This window comes from Camelus ferus, chromosome 23, assembly GCF_009834535.1.
Source record: "Camelus ferus isolate YT-003-E chromosome 23, BCGSAC_Cfer_1.0, whole genome shotgun sequence".
Lineage (NCBI taxonomy): Eukaryota > Metazoa > Chordata > Mammalia > Artiodactyla > Camelidae > Camelus > Camelus ferus.
The window spans coordinates 6,790,064-6,802,077 of NC_045718.1; positions in this window are offsets into that span (position 1 = coordinate 6,790,064).

Sequence of the window (12,014 nt, forward strand, 5' to 3'; positions counted from 1 at the left end):
CCGACGCATATAGCGACCCCGACGCAGACCCTGACCCCGACGTCGACCCGACGCAGGCGTCCACGCCGCCCTGCCGCTGAAGCGCCGTGGCCCAGGTGTCACGTTGCGGAAAGAGACCCCGGGCTGCAGGAGAAGCGCCGGCGTGGCCCTCAGGCAGGATTACTCTTTGGGAACTGTGGGAACGGGAGCATTGGTCCAGGCTGTTTCTATTTATGACGGCAACGTGGAAAAACCCCTGCTGGATGCCCAGTTTGAATCTGGAGGGAGTCACTCGGAGGATTCGCGCTTTGACCACGCGCCTCGCACACAGACCCACCAGATGCTTACAGCGCTTCTGAAAGAGACTCACGTAGTATTGGAGGAGAAAACAGCTCAGTCCAAGGAAGTTCATGTGGAGAGAAGGAAAGACATGCAAAGCATCTTGAAGAAATCAGACCAGATATGCAGTTGGTCAAATCGCCCAGAAAAGATCCCTGCCCCACCCAAGGAGTTCCTCTTCAAACACCTGAGGTGCCCCAGCACACTCAGCATGAGGAACACGAGTATTACGAAGATGGGGACATTTTCTCTGCAGTTTCTAGCAGTTCTTTTTTTCTGTCTCTTCTGCTCTCTCATCTGCTGTCCATTGGATTGGGGATCTATATCAGAAGGCGTCTGACAACATTCACCAGCACCTTTTGATGAAGAATTGAAGTTGGGCTTTTACATTTGGTGGGGATTTATACTGGAGTTTGCAACACAGCTTAGGGGAGAAGCTACTGTCTTGGTCCTGGGGTGGCTGCACCACTTGTGTCATTTCTTCTGTAAATGCACATTCCTAATTAAGTTAAAATAAAAATGCGACACTAAAAAAAAAAGTGATGTGAGTGAATATGGAGCATGTGGAGTTAGGAGGGAGTCTCATTACAGAAACACTCCAGGACTCCGTGTGAAATGTTCATGAAATTAAAAATAACAAAATTACTGGATATTTCCAACAGAGATGCCTACAACTGTAATATGTACTTAATCATCGCTGGCCACCTGATTTAGCCACTCATCTATAGTAAATGTGAACTATGTACACTGGAAGAAATATTAACATTTGTAAGTGGGTATTTTCAAGGAAATAATAAATATGTTTAAATTAAGATTTTAAGCCCCTGGATTTCTTGTTGTTCCTTTATAAATTCTCATAATATGATAACGTGCTTATTTTCTTTACCTGTGCCTTCACTCAAAAAACTTTGCTGACATCTTATTGATTTGCCGAGCAGAAGGAGCCAAGATTAAACAATATGGTCTTTCTCCATGAAGAGCTTTTATTCTGTAGAGGGGAAACTCACATTCAACTTCTCATACAATGAGACAGTGGGAGAGTCTAAATTTGTTTTTCCAGTGTCCTTGTTTGGATCTCCACGCTTGACTTTGTGCTTTGCTAAGTATCCCTGCTCATAGAATTTGTATGTCACAATTCTTTCAGCTATTATCTACTTTTATTATACCAAAGCTTTGTGGTGTGGTGGTAAGGTAGGGGCAAAGAGGAACATTCTATGATCCTCTGATTAAATCTCAATCATTTGATGGGCCTGTGTCTTGGAGTTATGACCTTCACAAGTGTTTCTGCAGCCTTTCTGCCTTCAGTCCCCCAACTCCTTTATCTGTATATAACATTCTCAAGTCAATTTCCTTGAAGCCCCGATTCTAGATGCTTGTGGTTTTCCCACCACTTTTAAGATAGGAAAGCTTAAGTGGGTTCCCTTCCTTCAGCCAGATGAAGTTTCAGAATTGGGATCTGGCAAACCCTTTCCCTGAGAAAGTATACCTTTGTTATGAAGAAGGCTCTGAGCATGTTTCATAATGGTTACTCTATCCTTCTCTCTGCCAGAGCCAGGAGGGGAATCTTTCTTGGACTTTGACCATAAAAACCTGGTGGGTTCCTGGAAGGAAAGCCCATAAAAATGTGGGGTTCTCCTAAAGCTGTGGCTCCCAAGAGTTTTTCACCCTCCCACTAGCCTCCACTCAACTTCAGGAATTTGCCAAAGTTACTACTTAAATGTCCTATAAGTTTATGGTTCCAGCAGCTTCTCCACATCTTGGTTGCTGTATCTCTCTGGGTGCACTTACCTCTCTAGTATCCATGTATACATGTATCAAAACATCAAATTGTACACCTTAAATGTATATAATTTTTTATGTATCAAAGCTGTCTCACTGAAGTTGTTAAAAATACAATATTGTATCATTATTCCTTGTATTGGTAAGTTTACTATCATGTAAAATATTAACCTTAAGAGTAGCAAAGTGAAGGGTATCTGTAACTGACTTTATTATGTTACAACTTTTCTGTGTTTAGTTATTTCAAAATAAAAAGTTAATTAAAAATTAACCTACACACACTAAAACAAAAATTTTAGAAAAGTAATGAGGGACCAGTTTAAACCTCTCAGTAAAAATCCAAAAGCTTGAAAGTGCAATTTGTTGGTAAGGCTGCAAGGTAACAAGCATTCATCTTCATTGTTGGTGAAAATGCAGAATACTATACCCTTAAGAGGGAAATTTTCAACACAGTGTTTACCATTAATTTCAGCAAACCCATGTGTGATACTTGTGATTTATAAGAAATATGCATTTGGTTCTTCAGATGACCATTTCTCTTATTACTGGGTCTTTGTCCAGGGTTCCTCCCTCACAGCTCCCAAAACCCTTGGAATTGCCTAAGTGCAGGAAGCAGGGCTGAAGGTTGAATCAATTGCCAATGGTCAAGCTTTAACTGGCCAGGCCTATGTAAGGAAGGCTTCACAAAAGCCCAAAAGGAAGGGGTGTAGAGAGAACACGTGGAGATCTGGGGAGAGTGACACACCTGGAGACGGTGTGGAAGGCCTGCACCCTATCCCCACGCCTTACGCTAGGCATCTTTTCCCATCTGGCTCTTCCTGAGTTACATCCTTTCATAATTCACTAGTCATCTAGTAAGTAAAATGTTTCTCAGAGTTCTGTGAGCTGCTCTATCAACTTAATTGAGCCCAAGGAGAGGGTCATGGAAGCCTGTGCTATATAGCTAGTCGATCAGAAGTCTAGTGTCTGAAGTCAAGGAAGGGGTTGTTGGAACCTCCAAACTATAGCCAGTCCATCAGAAGTACCTGGGCTTGTAACTGACATCTGAAGGGGGTTGGGGCCAGTCTTGTAGGATTAAGCCCTCAACCTTTGGAATCTGATGCTCTCTCTGGGTAGATACTGTCAGAACTGAGTTGAATTATGGAACAATCAGCTGAAGCCCTAACAATTGTTTGTTGGTGTGGGGAGCACAGAATACCGTATCTATCCCCAAAATACACTAGTACGAAAAGGAAATGATATAACAACAGGGCTATTGACTACAGCCCTATTTATGTTAGCAAGTGATTGGATCACTGACTCTGAGATACACAATAGAATGGGAAAATAAATAAGGGAAATCTGTATTTTCTGGGGTGGAGTGATCTGTATATATTTGTTAAGTAAATGTAAGGTGAAGAGTAAGGTTTATAGAATGTTTTAATACACATGGAACATTTTGAATTGTAAGATGTGGCATACAGACAGAATGTGTTACTTTGTATTGTAAAATGGGGGAACTTTATGAACATACATGTTTATATTTACAAAAAGAAACACTGGAAAAAATTATGTGTGTGTGTGTATATACATTTGTCTGGACAGATTTTATATATATATATACAGAAAGGAAAGGGAAGGATGGCAGGAAAAGAATCAATATTTCCCTCATTTACATCTTAATATATAATTTTAACTCATAGTAACTTAGTCACATAAGAACAAGAGAAAAAAAAATTAAGAACCCTTTATTTTGCATATAACTCCTCAGTATGATATACTGTAAGGACAAAAAGAACAGCAAGAAAAAAATGTAGATGTTATCCAGCAGCTTTGTTTTAGATGTAATATTGTTACTGCTATTTAGGAATTATTTTGTGTACCTTGTAGGATATAGCAAATAGGAAAATATTTAGGAGATACTTTTCAGTGTGAAAAATACATAAAATTAAAGAAGTATGAACTTTCTTTCTTTTCAAAATGTGTATTTTACTCTAAAAGCAATGACAACTCTGCAGCAAAGAGCACCATAATGCTTTCATTTTGGATTCTAAATACCGTTTCTAATTAAAATGAGTTAAGGCTCCTTGGAGATACAACTGAGTCTAGAGCTGAGGCAAGAAATATGCTCTAGTAGGTGGGCATGTACTAGAAAGCCAGGAAGCAATAAAAGGACTAATGGGTTAGCCCTAAATGGCACAGGAGCCACTTGGAAGTTGATCTCACAGGACAAAGATAAGACAATTCGGGCATCAAGAAGAAAAATAACTGTAAATGATAATTAAAATATTGAATATATAAAACCCCATGAGTTTACAATGATACTCAAAAAGAGAACAAGTAAGTTCACAAACTATCACGGGTGCTAGGGGAACCACTCATTACTATCAAGTAAATCACAGTAATTACAAAAGGGACACATTTAAGTACCAGTCAGTTTCTTCAAACGAATTGTATTTCAGAATAACCAAAAAGTTCTGGTCAATAAGGACATAACTATTCTTTACAGAAAAACCCATGGAATTTGAAAGGAAGGAATTATAGAATGAGAAAATATCACTGTGCCCTGCTACTTACATGACAGATTTGGACAATGATAATGAAGATATGCTTTAGACATGTGAATAGTTGATGAGGAACTGAATATTTACATGGTATGAGTACATCCCAAGCTCATCACTGGGGGAAAAACACAATGATACAATGCAGGAGTCATTTTGTTACCATCTCTACCCACTGAACTCTCTTAGGCTCTCCAATCAGTCACCATTCTCTTCCTGATGTGGTGCACTGCAAGAGAGAGGAACACCACCACTGGTGAAGCATTCATACCAAAAAAGTTGAAACTGAAAGGTTTTAGTTCTGACTTTCAATTTAAAAGAATACAGCTAATAGACACAAATCCGTATGTGACCCATTTCTTTTGAGTGGTAGATAAAATGAAAAGTTGGAGGAGGGGGACATAAGAGATGTTTTATACTAAAAGTGGTTTAAGAGGCATAACTAATAATTGTAAAGTGTGGACATATTTTTGGATGCTGATTAAGACAAACTATATGAAGAGATTTTTGAGCAATAAAAGAAATTTGAATATGGACTGAGTTTAGTAGATACTAAGGTATTTTTTTAGTTATGATAATGGCACTGTGGTTATCTAGAAAACATTCTTTATAAAGACATACTGAAATATTTAAAAAGAAATATTAATGTCTGCAATTTGATTTCAAATATTTAATCAAATTTCCAAAATAAGGACAAAAAAGATAAGAAAGTGTGGCAAAACATTGCTAATTTTAAAATTGAGTGTTAAAGTGCATGGGGACTGTGTGATATTTTCCAAAGATTTTTGGGTGGGTAGGGAGGTAACTAGGTTGGTTGGTTTGTTTATTCATTCATTTAACAGAGGTACTGGGGATTGAACCCAGGACCTTGTGCTAAGCATATGCTCTACCATGAGCTATATACCCTCCCTGTCTCCAAAGATTTTTTTTTTTTCACTAGCAAAATCCATCACAGTAATTTAAATTTTTCTTTTTGGAATTTATCAATACCCAACAATTCTTTTCCTTCCCATAGTGATAGTTGAGAAGAGCCTTTTATCTCTTAAAAAGTTTGCAACAAGGATCTGATTTCAATGATAAAAGCTGGAGCAACTGAATATCAAAATAAATACTGTGATGATAGTTTTAACTCAAAATATAAATATACTCAAGCTTACACTGATAAAATAAATTACTGAATAAATAAATAGAAGAAAAGAGATAAATCTTCCTTACAAAAGAGCTAAAAACAACTTAATTCTGCCCTCCTCCCCCTTAGGTTTGGACTGAACTTAGTGAGTTGCTTCCCAAGAATAGCACATGAAAAGGTCAGAAAAATAACTTTTCAGTGGAGAAGGCTGGGAAGCTCCACCTCAGCCAGGAGCTCAGGTCAGCACCACCAACAGTAAGTCACGTTGCTGGTGTGTTCCCACTGACGTGATGTGATGAAAGGCCCTGCACTTATTTGCTTATCATCTCCCAAACCCATGACCTCAGTGGAGTCGTGGTTGAAACATCAGAAAAATACAAATTGAGAGATATTCTACAAAATACCTGACCAGTACCCCTTAAAACTGCCAAGGTCATGAAAAACAGGGAAAGACTGAGACAGTGTCACAGACATAGGGCACTAATGAGACATGACTAGTAACTGCCATGTGGGATCCTCTAGAGGATCCTGGAATAGAAATATGTCATTAGTGGAAAAAAGTGAAATCGAAGTAAAGTCTTGTTTAGTTCATAGTGACAAACCAATGTTGATATTTTAGTTTTGACAAATGCACCATGAATACATAAGATGTTAACAATGGCAGAAACTAGAGAGAGATTATATGACAACTCCTGTATTACCTCTGTAACATTTCTATAAATCTATACTCCTTCTAAAATAAAAAGTTTACTAAAAATACATTCCTGATCAAATTAAAAAACTTACAATGTATTATTTGAGTCCTAGCAAAAGTAGCAATTAAACATTAGAAAAGAAGCCTTTACAGGACTGCAGGTGAGCAACACCACCATTGAACCACATAATAATAGAGCAGAGAGAGGAGACTTATCTGGGGACTAGATCCTGGAAGAGAGGCAGGTTAATGGTAGATTTTATCCGCTTGCAGGTTAAAGCTCCTGCGGGAAAGGAAAAGGAACCTTGTAGGAGTCAAGTCACAACCAAAGAGACGGATGCTATACATAGAACATGAGCCCAGAGAACATTGTCCCAGCCCAAAGCTTTCAGTCACTTACAGATGAGCGTAGGGAAGGCTGGGAGTTATAAAAACCAGATTCCAGTTGCAACGCTGCCGGGAACATGCTGACAGTGAACAAGCTACGTGATTTTTCTCACTCCTGATTCCCTCAACTGCAGGTTGAAATTTATCCACAGCTTTGATTCCATGAATTTACAAAAGCAAGTTTTTCAATCCCTTTCGATATACTGAATTAAGTTTTATATTTGACAATGACATAAAAATTAAAATATATTACTGTATGAAAAGGAAAGAAAAATAGTTTTGCTCAGCATGTAAAGCTCCTTTTGGCAAGTCCTTCGACATGGTAAGAGGTAATTTATCACACAATTACAATGTATCTAGGTTTGACCATAGATAGTTATGCCTTTAATTCCTGAAGTACTCATCATACTTACTTTAATATTACCTGCAAGTATTATTCAGAAGCCGAGGAACATGGTGAACTGCACCATGAATGTGTAATCAGCAAGGTCTAGATGATGAGAAAAACTACAGCCTAGTTTGTCAATAGATAAATTGCAAGGAGAGAAAAGGACTGATGAGGGACCTATTAAAAGAGACTTAAAAGTCATACTAAGTTTAAAAAGGGGAAAAAATAAAAGCATGCATATCTGGGTTATAAAACTAAAAATGAAGTGATCATTATGAAATTCAGCATAATAGTTACTCATGGGGAGACAGAGGGTTTATAATTGTGGTGGGACACATGGATGGAGCTTCTGGGTGGCTGGCAAAGCACAATTTTTCGATCTGAGTCATGGTTACAAGGGTGTTAGCATTTTAGTAATTCTTTATGGCATACATTTGTTTTGTTTCGTTTTCATGCTTTTTAAAAATTATAATCTGTGTTGCTGGCAGAATGCTGTGTGCTACATTTACAAAAATGAGTAAGAAACTTTTTCTGTAGTCAGAGGCTAGAGTCAAGGAGGAAAAAAAAACCAGGTGACAAAATGAGCAACAGAACCTTGAATTATTTTTTATGAAATTACATATTGGTTATAGCAGAGCCCAGGGGATGAGATATTCAGTTCTGCCTAGTTAAGTTGTAAATGGTTTTGAAGGAGAGAGTGCAATGCTTAAGCTTAATATTTAAAGATCAATTATTGTTTTCAAATGGACAGGAGAATGGAGGTGTCTAGAAAGAAGGGGCCAATTATTTTGTTAAAAAAGGCACATATTTTCTAAATGCCTTCATTTGCTACCGTTTTTCAAGTGTATATTCACTGATCACAGAATTCAGAGTTAACACTTTTTGGAGGTAGTGTGGAGGTAATTAGGTTTGTTTGGTTTTGTTTGTTTGCTTGTTTATAATGGAGGTACTGGGGATTGAATCCAGGATCTCGTGCATGCTAAGCATGCATTCTATTACTGAGCTACATCCTCTCCCCAGAAAGATAGAACATGAGTGTTTCTGAGATCAAATCAAGCATTCAGACTCTCAAGTAGAAATAATTGGTCAGTTAGTCCTTTAATTAAGAAGACATATTTGGCTTACAAATTTACATTTTTCATTCAATCCCCAGAGACAGTTCTATTCCCACTTACTTCAATCTCCTTCTCTTCCTTTCAGTTAAGCAGTTGAAGAATTGGGCTGTAATTGTCCCCCACGTCTGGACCTTCATGGTGCAGTTCAACATGTTTCTCTGTCTTCTGTCATTCCTGCAAAATGGCAGCTGGGTCCAGAGACTAGATCAAACTCAGATTTGATCTCTTTGGAAAATTGTAAGTAGAATATGGCAAGGCTCTAGGAAACACGCAATTTCTGCTATCTCTTTTTGTGATCTTAGCAACCACTGAAGCTTAACACCTGTATCTAACCATTTTTCGTTGGTTTAAAAAGCTGAGATTTGAATTCTGTTACTTCACTTGTGTTTGTTAGTTAGAATACTTTAGTATATAAATACTTCCACTCATTCACTGGTTACCTGTGGTTGAGTTAATAATATAGGATAACTGCTTAATTTTTCCCTTTATAACCAGTTTTCATGATAATGGGTTAACTTCCATAATCCTCTGAAGGTAGATAACTCTTTTCAATATCACAACACACCCACAGATGTAAATAAGTTCGATCCATCCAACCTGCTCTGATTATTACAATTACTGAAATTCAAGTGGTCTCATTTCGGTTAGCGGTCAACTGGCCAAGCTGGCCCTTGGACAATCCTGAATTGACTCCACTGGTCTTTGATAGCTTACTTTCTTACTGACATGATAAGATTCGCCAGTCTCAGCTTGTACGTTTCCTGTCTCAGACCTCAGCAATGTCACCGCTAAACCTAAGTAGCTTTCAGTGAGGGCATGACATTTCAGGATCATAATCTGGGTCTCATTACTAAAGCATCAGTCACTGTATTCAGGTCTTCAGAGTGGAAAGAGGTAGGGAATATGTATAGGTAGGAAAAATACATACCCAAGCTCCTTCCAACATAAAACACCAGAACAATAGCCAACCCAGTGACAACTTCCTAGGTTTTCACTAATATTTTCAATCAAACCTCAAGATTAGAGATTTTACTAAACTCCTCCTTTTTCATCTCTATGACCCTTATTCCACACTAAGAATTCTGTTTCTTAAGGACACAGGGAATGATAAATAAAAACATCCATTAATTATTCATTTTTAGAATTAGTCTCAGAATAATAATCCTAAAACTGTCACCAATGTAATCATGAAATTAAGTAAACTAAAGCTACTAGCAAAGTTTTCTTGAATCCTGGCTCATTCAAAATAGACAAGAAAACTAATTTTACATGAACATAAACAACAGAAATGTATCGAATCCAAATTCCATACAAAGGGTTGTACTAACAAAAGAAGAGAATAAGGAACATATCATATAAATGCACACATTTACAAAAGAAAGTCTGAAACTGAGCCTCATTTTAGTGGGCTAATGCCAAGGAAAAGAGGACAAAGATTCCAGCCATCAACTCTCTGTACTGAAGTTATAAACCAATAATATTACACTGGAAAATAAATGAGAGTGTAACAACTGGAAAGGGGTTGTTGAAACACAATGTCTGTAAAGAATCTATTGAGAAATTTAAGAAACTAACTGAAAAACTATATACACACACACACACATATAATAATATATATATAAAATACACATTCATAATTTATAGATGTTATTTATATATAATATATATTTATACATATTTTATGTATATATATATATATATATATATATATACATACATACACACACACACACATATATATATGTATCAGGTAAAAGATGACCATGATCATGATGGATTAACTGATACAACACATTTTTTGCCATAAACAACTTGAAAACTGGAAAAATATATAATACAACTGTTTTCAGACACTGAAAAGCGGCAACATGGACCTGTGATCCTCAACAGAAGAGGGACATTTGAAGGGAGTCATACAACTTCAACAGCCTTCTTCAAAGATGTCATTGCAGGGGAGAAAGGTAAATCTCATTTGGAGACTGAGAAGATTATGGAGTATTCCTTAAATAGAGCCAAAATTACTGTTTTGAGGAAATAGTGATCTGCAGTCAGTGAGAGCAAGAGGGCTGAAATTTGCAAGACAAAGTACTTAGAAAGAGCTCAGGAAATCTGAGGGTACCTTTGAGTCTGGCTGAATACCAAGCAGCTCACAGGCCACATAAAACTCTATGAGTATTGGCAAAGGACACCTACCATGAGCTGTAAGTTAACAATTTCTAGATCTCCCACAGGGCTAAGAGACATTCAAGTACCTAACATCCAGAATAGAAAAGCTTTAATGAACACCCTGAGATTTCATTAGAAATTTAAGAATCTTTTTATCTTAGTAATTAAGGCTATTCTAGACCCACCATAACAAAGTTTAAATGGAAGTCTTTAAAGACAAACCTGATACTCAGATGACTGTTAGCCAAGACCAACTACATCATCATTAAAAGACTACAAAAGTCCTGATGTTTAACATCATTAAATTCGAAATGTTCAGCATCAATAAATAATTATTAAATATGTAAGAGTAGAAAATTGTGCCATCATCAGGAGAAAAATCGGTATAAAACAGACCCAGAATCACAGAGATGAATTTTCAGAAGAGAACTTCAATACAGTTACTTTAAATATGTTCAAGTACTTTCAAAAAAGAACATAGTGGTGAGAAAAATGAAAACTATTAAAAAGTGCAATTTCTGGTGCTGATTTTTTTTTAATTGCTAAATAAACCTAACAAGAGATTAGGCCCTAAGGAAAAAAAGATCAGTGAAAATGTCTATGGAGACAGAGCAATGAAAAATGTTTCAGGAACAGAGAGAAAAGAGGCTGAAAACTTCAATAGTTCCTAACTGACTAGTGCAACAATGTCAAGGGGTCAAACATACCTGTAATTGGAGTCTCTGAAAATGAGAGAAAGAAAAAAAAAAAGTAGAGTCAGTGCCCAAAAGTTTCCAACTTGAATGAAAAATTTAAACCCACAAATCCAAGCTCAACAAGTCCCACACAGAATGAATGACTACCATTCATATCTTAATCAAATTTTTAAAAATCAGAGATTAAAAAAAAATCTGGAAAGTAGCTACAGAAAAAAGACACATTAGAGCATAAGAACTGTGATGCAAATTACCACTGACTTTTCATCAGGGGTAATGGACACCAGAAGACAAAAAGGCAACATCTTAAACGTGCTGAAAGGAAAAAAACACACACACACACACACAAAAAAAAAAAAAAACAGAAAAAAGCAACTGCCACCACAGAATTCTATCTTGTGAAAATATCCTGAAAGCTGAAGGCTAATTGTGCTCCGAAGGATGATAATCAGCTGAAGTCATCGTGCAGCGCCCACCCTTTCCTCTCCTGCTTCCACTGTCTGCACAGGCAGAGTATGTCCACGTCTCCCCATTCTCCTCCAGACCTTCATACAGGTCTTTCATGGACTTTATGTGCGTCCATATTTTCACAGTCTCTCTCTCCATAGTTTGATCAGCTTGTCAATAGCATATCTCGCATACAGTTTCAGCAAATCTTATTAAAAATCGTAAATTCCTGTTTCTCACTCCTCTGGATATAGTAATTCAAATACAGTCTTAGGGACCAGATGATGTCCATGCTCTTCTGTCCTTGCCCTCATTCACCTTTACAAAATTAAACCTTATATGCACATATCGTGAGT